At 47.4% G+C, this 12353-nt stretch overlaps 1 protein-coding gene across 1 annotated transcript in view; it reads left to right on the top strand.

Moving 5' to 3' along the window:
- The window catches only part of HS3ST4 (heparan sulfate-glucosamine 3-sulfotransferase 4), a 131405-nt gene that overhangs the window by 74333 nt on the left and 44719 nt on the right, over positions 1 to 12353 (top strand). The gene's annotated exons all lie outside the window — the stretch shown is intronic.

Genomic DNA, 12353 nt, shown 5'->3' with positions numbered 1-12353 from the left:
CTGTCCTGTAGTAGGTGACTTCTGGGTACTCTTCTGGCTCTGTCAATCTGTTTCTTCACTTCAGCAGGTGGGTATTGTAGTTGTAGGAATGCATGATAGAGATCTTGTAGGTGTTTGTCTCTATCTGAGGGGTTGGAGCAAATGCGGTTATATCGTAGCGCTTGGCTGTAGACAATGGATCGAGTGGTATGATCTGGATGAAAGCTAGAGGCATGTAGGTAGGAGTAGCGGTCAGTAGGTTTCCTTTTCTTTTTACAAACTAAAAAGAAAGCCCTGCAGGTTCCTGTGACCAGTTCCCCTAAGCTGTCATTCTTGTGGCTGTTACATAAATGTGGCTACTGCCAGATTCCCAGCTCGATGCTGCACAGGTGGCAGCCCTCAGCTCCTAGGAGGTTTCCCATGACACCACCAGGCCTTCTAGCTATTCTGAGGAGGGCGAGCCCCCCGCTCTGCATACGTAAGGAGAAGCACCGGGCTGTTGTTCTGTTATCTGTACAGATGGGGGAAAGCCATTCGTGTTCCGGCTGTTTTCTATTGTGGGTGAATGTGTCCCCTTAGTCCCCTGTGGTGTAGTGCCGCCCTTCTCAGCTTACCATGGTCAAAACATGCATTCCAGCGTCTGAACCTTGCCTTGGCCCCGGAAAACAGATGCTTCTTTAAAGAAGGAGATATGGAAAGGCTGCATCTGTACACAAAGGCAGTTCTCTCAGAATGATATTGCAAGGCCCTATTGAACAGATTGAAGCAGGAATCCTGAATTACCACAGACATACTGAACTCTCCTCAGCTTACAACAAACAAGACCCCAGGCCACTGTCCCTGACACACTGGCTGCTCATTACGCAAGGAGTTCAGAATTTACTCCCATGCTGTAAAGGTTCAATTTCTTAACAGAGCTGTAAATCACTTCAGACCCTGGCCCATCTTCTGGGCCTTCGAGGGTGTGGGTTTTGGCACTTCGTGGGCTAACTAAGCAAAGCTGTAAATGTTCCATGAAAAAGAGCAGGATGGAATCATCTAACCAAGGAGACTGGCTGCATCTGAGGATCAAGAATGGAATCCAGGCTGGTAGGGAGCAAAAGCCACCCTTAGAGCTGGGGAATGATACGTCATAAAGACTTCCTTCGGCAAAGGTTGCCTCTTTTTCCGGTAGAGAACTGTCTGAAAAGAAGAAGGTGATTTTCTTTTATGTTTATTATTTGAAATCACGTGCTAAACATTTCCTTTGACAAGATCTTGGCCAGTGGCTCGTTTGTCAGCAATTCTCGGTGAGCCTTTGATATTGGAGTATTGACTGGACACATTGGCCACATGGTATTCTTGTTCCCTGGTTGGATGCATATCAACTCTTATCCCAGTGTGTCCTGGGAAATCCAGTGAAATCCACTTGCCATGAATATTTGCTAACATTTGTTTAAAATTCGCTGTTCACCTGGTAGAAAACTCCTTTGCGGTTTGTAGTCACTGTTATCAACCAGCCGTTCAGTGGTCTCTACCAATAAACTGGGAAACTTGGTGCAGGTTCCAGTGGACAAGTAGCCCCGTTGTGACAACTGTCCCAGCTGGCAGACAGAGGCCAGGGCCTGAAGGAGGTGCAGCGGGGTGTCCTTCATCCTGAGAGCCCATCTCTCTGGGGCCAAGTGGGTCCTGGTGGCAGGGTAGCATGGGGGAACATGTACTGTCCCTATCAAGGGGCACAGGGCGGCCTTCACACTGTTAATGGTTTGTATTTGTATTACAGCAGCACCTAGGGGATTCAGCCAAGGCTGGGGACCCAGCGCACTGCGCACTGCACCCCCCCAGTGAGAGACAGCCCCTGCCCCAAGAGCCCCCCCAGGCTAAAAGACAAGCCAGACAAAGCGGGGGAGGGAACAGAGTCTCCGAGAGGGGACATGACCTGCCGGAGGTCACTGAGCAGGTCAGTGCCAGAGCTGGGCGCAGAGTCCAGGTCTCCTGACTCCTAGCCCAGTGCCCTTCAGCTGGATGCTGCCTCTGCAGCTGGCTCAGAAAAGGCCGCTGCCGTTATTTTAAAATCTAAAACTGACCCAAATTCTAAAGAACTGTCACTTTTAGTCATAGCGTTCTTTTCCTTCGCCCGGAGATTCCCTGTAGGGGACCCCCCGCACATGAACAATGGCTTGTTCCTCAGCCTGGCAGCACCATCCCGGCGGGAAGATGCAGTGTCAAGCACCTGCTGGCAGGTGTCTGGTAAATAACTTCATGCTAGAGAGGGGAAAGCCAAAGGGCTGGCACCTGCCTGACCAAACAGAGACAAGCCGGACCTTTCAGACCAGACCTGCCATGGCGTTAGCTGAAGCTATAAAGCGAGGCAAGGCAGGACCCAGGCCAGCAGCGTTCCTTGCGTATGTTCTGCATGTTATTTCATCTGCCACAATCCTTCCCTCCCATCACTGCCCTTCCTCTTTCTTGTCACCATCTGCATTTGTCTAAAAGCAGAAGCTCTTCAAGGTCTGTGTCTTTATGTTTTCTGCAAAGCCTGCTCCGGCATGTGCAATCAAGCACCAGCCCCCTGCTCATAGACCCTGTGCTGAGCCGTCTTTCAGGATCAGGGCTTGCTATAAGTCTGAGATACTAGAGAAAGTTTCTGAACAAGCCCTAGGAATGTGTGAAGCGCTGATTTAAAAGGCAGTAGTAGGGCGCCCATGTCACTGCAGCAGCAGCAAGGCCAAAAGACTCCTACGTTCTTTTGAGAGAGGGCAGGACTGCATGCAAGAGCACTGTCATTAAAACACGAAGCTGTCTGGGTGGGAACCCTGCTGCAGATCAGGGGTGAACCATTAGGCAGGTGCATTGCGCTTGCTCATGATTCCAACCAAAATCCACGATATGAGACCTCTAGCTTAGAGAGGTTGTCCTCCGAGGCAATGAATGGCAGCAGAGGGATCAGTGCACATTAAACCGGGCTCAGGCTGGTGGAGTGGAGAGGCTGAACCATGGCAATCCTCCTCAGGAGCCGCTCCCGCACTCCAGAGATGGGATCCATGCTCAGAAGAGGCAATGGGAGGCTTCCTTGCCATCTGCATTTGAGCCGTGGCTCATGCCTCTCTCTCCCTACAGCAGGAGCCTGGGAAGTGCTCGCAAGATGCTGGTATTTTGTATGCATTTATTTATTTATTTTTGCTGCAGGGAAAAATTGTGACTCTAGCTTTAAGCATGTTAAATTACTGTCAGTTAATGATGATTAATTTACAATTAAGACCCTTTACAGGCTAGTGTGTGCGTTATATAAATACTGATCTTTCATTTCTGGCCACAGATATATTACCCCAATGACAGGAAATTCACCGCCAGTAACTGTCCTGTAGCCTCTGCTCCCAGCCAGACCTGTTCAAGGAGGCACCGGCTTGGAGCTCCTCAAAGTTAATTGAGTTTGTAAGAAAATTCTGGCGATTGCCGGGCTCCAGGCAGCACCGAGTGTCTCAGCTTCTCCTGCGCCTGGTGCCCTCTGCATTTGGAGATAGATTAGAGTCACTTCACATTTGAAATTCAAATATTCACTCTGATTCGCTCCACATCCACTAGCAACAGCTTCTGTGGAACAGGAGGGCTCAGAGCTCACAGAGCCCTGGGATCTGCCTGCTTTCTTCTTTAATTGGCCTTAGAAAATAAACCAACTGCCCAGAGCCTGTTAAAGTTTATTAGCCCGATTTAACAAACCAGTCAGTGGCTTGAGTGTGACTGACCCTGGGATTCCAACAAAACCTCGATGAGTGCAAGGGTCGGGCTGGCCAGCGGCTCGGGCGGGCTGACGCTGACTAGCCGCAGAGCGCAGTTAGTCTGCAGAGCGCTCTGGCTTTCTCTGCCTCTCGCTTGGGCAGACTTGGCTCACCAATCCGCAGAGAACCTGAGCAGCGGGCAGAGGTTCCATCCTTCGCCCACAAGCTGCGCCGCCCCTACACGCAGTGAGTCAGTGGGATCCAGAGGAAAGAGGGCGGCTGGCCTTAGCCAGCACATGCTTTGTGGGAAGGCGTCTCTAGTTTTAGATGGCCAGGTGCTGGTGGAACCCCCTGGGGCATAGGGTGACTAGATGTCCTGATTTTATAGGGACAGTCCCAATATTTGGGGCTTTTTCTTATATAGGGTTCTATTACCCCCTACTCTCTGTCCCAATTTTTTGTTCTTGCTGTCTGGTTGCCCTAAGGGGGATGCGTACCACACTGACATGTCAGAGGCTATCCAGAGGCATCTTGTCAGTGTACATAGGGGACCTGTTTTGTTCCTTAAGAAATGCCGGCTGGTTCCCTGCGTTCGCAGCTCTGGCTGATGAGTTGCGAACCCTCTCAGGAAAGTATTAATAATCCAATGCTCATGTTTCTGACAGCCTGGGAGTCAAGTGTCCAGCCGGCAGTCCTCTTTGGAGAATGCTACTGTCAAAGTTCCTTCCCCACTCTGAACTCTAGGGTACAGATGTGGGGACCTGCATGAAAGACCCCCTAAGCTTATTCTTACCAGCTTAGGTTAAAAACTTTCTCAAGGTACAAACTTTGCCTTGTCCTTGAACCCTATGCTGCCACCACCAGGCGTGTTAAACAAAGAACAGGAAAAGAGCCCACCTGGAGACGTCTTCCCCCCAAAAGATCCCCCCAAGCCCTATACCCCCTTTCCTGGGGAAGGCTTGATAAAAATGCTCACCAATTTGCATAGGTGAACACAGACCCAAACCCTTGGATCTTAAGAACAAGGAAAAAGCAATCAGGATCTTAAAAGAAGAATTTTAATTAAAGAAAAAGTAAAAGAATCACCTCTGTAAAATCAGGATGGTAAATACCTTACAGGGTAACCAGATTCAAAACACAGAGAATCCCTCTCGGCAAAACCTTAAGTTACAAAAAGACACAAAAACAGGAATATACATCCCATTCAGCACAACTTATTTACCAGCCATTTAAACAAAAGGAAACCTAACACATTTCTAGCTAGATTACTTACTAACGAGTTCGAAGATTCCATTCCTGTTCTGTTCCAGGCAAAAGCATCACACAGACCGACAGACCCTTTGTTCCCACCCCTCCCCCCCCGATTTAAAAGTATCTTGTCTCCTCATTGGTCATTTTGGTCAGGTGCCAGCGAGGTTATTTTAGCTTCTTAACCCTTTACAGGTGAAAGGGTTTTGCCTCTGGCCAGGAGGGATTTTATAGCCCTGTATACAGAAAGGTGGTTACCCTTCCCTTTATATTTATGACAGCTACCAAGTTCAGCAGTGGGCGTGCAATGCTAAGTGGAACAGGGGGTTCCCACCTGGGGAGAGATGGAGACACGTTGGGCTGAGTTAGTCCGGGAGAAGGCCTGCTCAGGTGAGTTGCCTGTGGTGAATTCAGGGTTACTACTGCAATCAGCTGGCGGAGACTGTTACAAGACCAGGCCTGGGAGGCAGAGAGTTACGTTGAAAGAAAACACATGGAAGGCGACGAGTGAATGTTAATACCTCGGTACTAGTGACAATAGGCACCCAGCTGCTATGTCTAGCTCAAGGCTTGTCCTTCAGCCCATCACCGCAGTGCTGAGCGCCTGCCACACAAGACTGACCAAGTGAGATGCCTGGGGACTTCACAGAGCCATGAGCCATTCTGGACAGAGGCAAGTTTGCCTGGTGGTTGGGGGGAAAAGGAGCAGGGGTGATGGTTGTAAATATCATTCTGGTCATGGAGGGACAAGCCAAAGCACAGAGTGGTCTGCCCTACGTAATTAATGCAGTCATTAAAGGTTGGTCTTTACGGAGGGTGACAAACAAGAGCAGTGGGCTTTCACTGGGATGATGGCCCTTTCAGGGGGCAGGCTGGGGGGTTTGGTGGCTATGTCCCCCCACCCCGATTGGAGGGGGAGGGCGATGCAATGGGAGCTCACTATTTTAATTTGAAACTTTAACATTTAAAAATATTCCAAACATTCCCTCAGACAGAAGTGGCAGGCCTGCCACTGGCTCGGCCCTGTGGCCCCGGGAGTGTGCAGTTGCATGTAGTGCCCGGGCCTGGCACTTGGCACATGCGTGGCTAACAGCAGGTGGCATGCCGGCAGCAGGGGGGATTTGCACCAGCTATTTGGTTATTTGGGGTGGTTTTCCATAGCTGTGAGGCCATGCTGGGTGTTCTTGTTTGTTAAAGCGCCTGGAAGCCTTTGTTATTAGTGCAGGCTCCCTCGGACTGGCTGTGGGAGGGAGGGTTCCCAGGGCTTATTCAGGCTAAAAGGAGTGAAGGAGTTAGCCCAGTTTAGGAGGAGTCCCTGACATATAACTGCATTAGCCGAAAGGCAGAGCATGCAGTAGCACCACGGCATCTCTCCCATAGCCCCTCTTTGTGGCAGTGACATTGTTTAAAACATTTGCATGAGTAAAAGAGAAAGGCTCAGCTGTGTCCTCACCTTTCCCCTTCTTCAGCTACAGTCTGCTCTGGACAGGGCTCGATGCAATCCCAAGTTGGGAGTGTCCCTGAATACCTGATGCGGTTTTTCAAATGCCTGGTTTCCAGCCAAGCTCTTCTGGAGTTTTTTGCCTGGTGTCGCCATTCAAAGGCCCAGCATGTGTACAGAGTGTACAGAGACAGCGAATACATTCAGCAGTACATCTGGGACTTGATCCAACTCCCATTTAAGTCAATTGGAGTCTTTCCACTGAGCTGGATTAGACCATTAATGGAAGCCAGCGAAAGTTTTATCTCTGGAAAGATGGGCATTAGAACTGGCATAAGTTAGCATGAAAACTAGTTTCCTGGCATGTCCGATTTGGGGCACCAGGGGCACTGACTCTGTGAGTGAGCCCCAAGTCTTTCTACCCATGATTTCCTCCACTGTCACTGTTGTTCCGTTGCCTGTACACTGTCAAACCGTCTCAGCTGCCACTCTCCAAATGGGAATGGCCGGACCACCTTCCAGGTCTCTTTTCGTTTGGGGCAAGCGCTCTCCTCCCGAAGTCTTGGGTAACTGGTTGTGTTGGCAGTTTCTTATGTCAGGGCTTAAAGCACACAATCACTAGCAGCCTAGGACACTGTGATCTTCCTTTTAGAGTAGCAGCCGTGTTAGTCTGTATTCGCAAAAAGAAAAGGAGTACTTGTGGCACCTTAGAGACTAACAAATTTATTAGAGCATAAGCTTTCGTGAGCTACAGCATCCGATGCATCCGATGAAGTGAGCTGTAGCTCACGAAAGCTTATGCTCTAATAAATTTGTTAGTCTCTAAGGTGCCACAAGTACTCCTTTTCTTTTTGTGATCTTCCTGTCTCTCAGAACACAGTGGTACATGTTCCCCCTACTCCCGAGTGTTTTCCAAAATCCATCTGGCTTTTTTTCTAGAGCAAGTGCTCTGTCTGAGATGTATTTATTGAAATCATTTTAGCTGCTAGTTGTTAGTATTTTATTTGCAGCCAGGTTTCACAGGAAGCTGCAAGGCACTCCACATTTTCTAATTTTATGACTATTTTTAACTTGCATCTTCAAAACATTTGAGGCTGCTCTGTTGGCATAGCAGTGGCTATCTATGCGCTGTCAAAATCCATATCACAAATTAGCTTCTGCAGCATCCTTCCTGCTGTGTATCACAGGACACTTCTCAGAGCCACACACATTAAAGTGGCACCTAGAGAATTACAGGTAACCCAAGCTGGGGATTTCCAAGCTGAAAATGTGCCTGCAGTGCGAGTCCTCAAAAGGAGATAATTCCGTCTCTGAGGCAGAGTACGACCAAAGTTTCCAAGAGTCAAGGGCCAAGGCGAGGTGCCAGGCTGACCACTTTGCTTTAGCTAAGAACACAATCCGGGAGCCAGCCCCCATTCTCAGATGGAGCAGATTTCTCTAGATCAGGGGTACTCAAACTTCATGGCACCGTGACCCCCTTCTGACAACAAAAATTACTTCACGGCCCCAGGAGCCGGGACCGAAGCCTGCCCAAGCCCCACTGCCCTGGGTGGGGGGGTCAAAGCCCGAGCCCCACTGCTCCAGGCCGGAGGCCTGCAACCTGAGTCCTGCCACCCAGGGCAGAAGCCCTCAGGCTTCAGTTTTGGCCCTGGGCAGTGGGGCTCTAGTTTCAGCCCTGGGACCCAGCAAGTCTAAGCCAGCCTTGGCGACCCATTCAAAGGGGGTTGCAACCTCCCAACCCACAATTTGAGAATGGCTGCTCTAGGGCTGTTGAGGCTACGCTAAAGGCCTGCCAAGGGATGTTATCGGCAGTCGTGGAGCAGGGAATGGTGAATGGCAGCAATAAAACACAGCTGGGGGTTATAAAGAACCAATCATGACATCAGTCCCTTTTTGATCAAATGACACAACAAGCGGAAGAGGGGAGTGCAGGGTAGCTGAAATATGTCAGGGGGTGAGTAAAGCATTTACTCATGAAATCTGACCTGAACAACTGTGGCCCAAGGGAGATGATAAATAGGACTGTCTTGATAATTAGGGTGAGGTGTGTCTCTAGCAGAGTCCTGCAGGGGTAAGTGTTTGGTTCAGGCTTAGCTACAGTCTTGGTTAAGGATCTGGAAGAGGGGAGAAAGCGCAGGCTAATTAGATTCATAGATGGCATTAAACAGAGAGGAGATGTAAACACCAGTGCAGACAGGGATAGGACAAAGGAAAGGGACCTAGTGAGAAATATGGGAAAGAAATAAAACCAGAGACTCAACCTGGCCAAGATAATAGAGCTGGGGATCATAATGTAGCTCAAGATGTAGCGTGGGAAGGAGAATGAAAGGAATAATGAAAAAGAAGGCTTCAGAGTGCTAAAAAACAAAACCGAAGCTAGCATCCCAGGATGGCAGCTAAAAGAGCTGATGCCAGTTTGGGATTGCAGGTGCAGAGACCTCCCCATGCAAACCACCCAGGGATTGCTGCAGCTCCTGACTGAACACAAGGAGCCAGCGGTGTGCATTTCTTGGCTTTAATACATTTATCTCACACTCTGAATAAACTTAAGAACCCTAAAATAATGCAAATTGGTAAAAGTTCCCTCCACATTCTGGGAACTTGCTTCTCCCTCCAGGGAGCTCCTTACCAGGACCCAGGGTACTTTGAAAATGCAGAGTCTAACCATTCTGTTTGGCTTTGCCTATCAGATCGCTCTGCAGCTAGGACGCTGAGGGTGGAATCCTGGCTCCACTGAAGTCAGTGGGAGCTTGGCCATGGACCTCCATGGGCCAGAATTTCACTCAGAGTCTTTGAACAGCGGTTTTCTTTCTTTCTGCATAAAATGATTGGCTTTCTTTGGTCTTTTCCTAATTGCTGCAACATGATGGAGCGGCCATTCTTGCTGCCGCTCTTCACTCTGAGATCTTCAATCGACTCTACATAGAGATAAGGCTCATTAGTCTTTTATTACTATCTTTCTACAGAGACACAGATTTAAGTTGGTTGCTGCCATCCCATATATTTTAAGATGGACTGTTAAGATTTGCTATTCATGCTGTGCAAATCCCCATGGAGTGTCAGACTTCGTGGGTTCATATATATGTCTAACTCTGCATCGTTCCTCTTACAGTGATTTGATGCCTACAGTTCCCTAGTGAATGTTGTTGTTTCTCAGTTCTTTCCAATTTCTCAACATCCAGCATGGAGGTACCCAGAAAACAGCCATAGAACTCCATTAGAAAATATCTAGCCAGGGCGCTTGCTCCTTTAAAGCATTTCAGAGTTAGCAACCCCCGCCCCCATGCTGTGAGCTCACCAGCAATGTTTTATTAGAATAATACATGCCACCTGGGATTCCAGGCCATTCCCATCTGAGCTGCTTTTTCACACCTAGCCTACTCCTAAGATGGTAACTTCCCCCCCACACCTCACAGCCATTTCACAAAGCAAAGGCAGAGACTCACCCAGATGTCCTCTGAGCGATTTATGCCCTTCTCCCCAGACACATTCTCCTTTACGCTCTCTCCCCACTGGCTAGTCTCCTATCTCCTGCACAAGTGGTTTCTTGAAGGCAGCCTCTCCACAAGAACATTGTCTCTGGTTTTCACTTTTGTTTGAGGCGTGTGTTTAAAATGATCCTTTCGTTTAATCTGAATGCGCCAATTCATTCAGAAGTGCACTTCCTGGTTGTGAATCAGCAGAGCTGTTTATGCTCATAGTGTCCATAAAAATGTTATTTTAGTCCTGACACTGATGCTTATGAATAAAATTTAGATCTCATTCAAAAGTGCATTAGCTGTAGCTATTTGGCTTCTTGTTAAAGCATTAATTTTTACTGAGAAGAAGACATTGCCAAGCAGTTCCCTCTCCATCTCACAGCAAACTAAGTAGTTCAAAGTATATACTTCAGTAAGAGGCCATAACAGCATTTCAATTTCTCTTTATTACTTGCTGGCCTAGAGATTCGAGTTGCAGCTGGTTTGGTCCTACTACCAGATTGTGATTGGAACTTCATAATTAGATTTCATTAACATGAAAAACCGGTGCCTATACAACTCATAATCAGAAAGGGCCTTCAATAGGTCTGCCTGAATCATCAGTAAATTGGCACTAAATTACTTATTTGTGAAAGCCCGTATGTTGAGTGTGTTGGAGTCAATTAGCTCACCTATGCATTTATTGTACTTTTTTTTGCTTGAAGCAGACTGCTAAATGTCAAAAATACTTCAGTAATTTATCCAAAGGATAGTTTTTAATAGATTCCACCTACAAACAGGAGCTGACTGGCAGAATATTAAACGCGGGGAGATTTATTTTTAATCTGTGTCCCCAAACAGCTCGAACTAACCAGTTTTGCATTGCTCCTAGCTGATGACTCTTGCTGTTCCTAGACTGGCCTTCCCACGTGCTACATACAGTGGCAGCTGCTTCCTTTCACATTCTATTAACCTTGTCTGTGGAAAAGACACCTGGCCAAAGCAAAGAATTCGTTCTTGTCATTAGGAACGTAAACAGCACATTCTTCTCAGTAACATGCATGCACTTTGCACCCCATTCTCCACATATACATGGGGTTTGAGACATCTGGACAGGCTGGGCTGCCACAGTCAGATGCTTACCACTGTAATACTGAACCCATGGCAGTGATTACAGCTGTGCGGGAACTTTTCCAAATGTTTTTTCACTGGAAAATGTTGATAAGTTGGAACAGAACCTGTTAGTGGGAAAGGGTTGCTGTTGATGAATTTCCCGTATCAAATAGAACTGGAAAAAATTCCAAATTGCAATTTCCCATTTTAAGACATTTTAAACAAAAATTTTCCATTTTTTGGTTTGAAAGTATTTTTGTTTCCAAATGTAAGGTAATTTACAGATTAAAAATGTAAAAGAGAACGTAAAACATCAACATTAAAACAAAACATTTCAAAAACAAATCACAAGACCCAATCCAATTTGGGGTGGGAGGGATTTTTGGTTTGTCAAAATTTTCAAGACTTTGGCTTTTCAGCCCAATTCGGGGTGGGATTTTTTCTTTTTTTTTTACTCTTCAAAAGTATTGAAGGACAGGAAAACCATTCCCTGCCCAGGCCCGGCAGTGATTATGGTATCGCCAGACACTGCTGCATCATAAGGGAAGGGCAGGATCCCTGCTGAAGGAGGAGCCTGGCAGGTTTCTGGATTCCTGCCTGCTCCTCCTGGATTCCTTGCCTGCCTAGATCCTGTGTCCTCTTTCGGACCTGTTGCAGATTAGCACCTGTGCTGTTCGCCACAGAACCAATGTGTTTGCCTTCAGGCTTCAGACAAAAAGGCAGAGATAGCATCCTCTTTGTGGCCTAATGAATCACTGACCTATGAACAGTGGGAGTAAGCAAGGAGCCAATGCTTTCGCTGCCTCATTAAAGCTTCAGTGTACTCTCCTGATGCCACCGTGCCATCAATAACATTGATATCAACTAATTTAAACCCAGTGAACCAGTGAACTCGATCTGCAGGTGTGTTTATGAGCAGAGTACTAAGTAGATGTTTTAACTACGTGGAACATTTCTTGCTTCAATTAATGCAGAAGGTAGCAACTCAAAAGGAAATATTAGGGACATTAACTTTTATATTGTTCCCATTCATTATATTTGATGGGTAACACTCTTAATCAGTTTATTTTGGTGTTGATATCTGTGGTTCATTTGTGGTTAAAACAGCTTACAAAGGCAAATATGGAGGTGTCATTACTGAGCGGCTGATTTAAACAAAGTTAACCCATACATGTACTGTGTCTCCAGTTATTAATTACTGTCATTGGTGGGGGAGGGGAGGGGCCCAGAGGGTCCCGGAGGAGAAGTCAGTCTCTCAGTCACACTGAGTCATATAACCAGTCTGCAACTGGTGAAATAATGTCTGATATTTATGGAGCACCTTTCCTGTTCCCTTCCCAATGCACTGGGTATGGGCCTCCCAGACACCGGTCACTGATACACACAATGGATCACTTCACTCACTACTGAAATGAC

Source organism: Dermochelys coriacea, chromosome 10 (assembly GCF_009764565.3).
Source record: "Dermochelys coriacea isolate rDerCor1 chromosome 10, rDerCor1.pri.v4, whole genome shotgun sequence".
Classification (NCBI taxonomy): domain Eukaryota; kingdom Metazoa; phylum Chordata; order Testudines; family Dermochelyidae; genus Dermochelys; species Dermochelys coriacea.
Note: the sequence above shows the minus strand (reverse complement) of the source record. Positions and strands in the feature narration are given on the sequence as shown.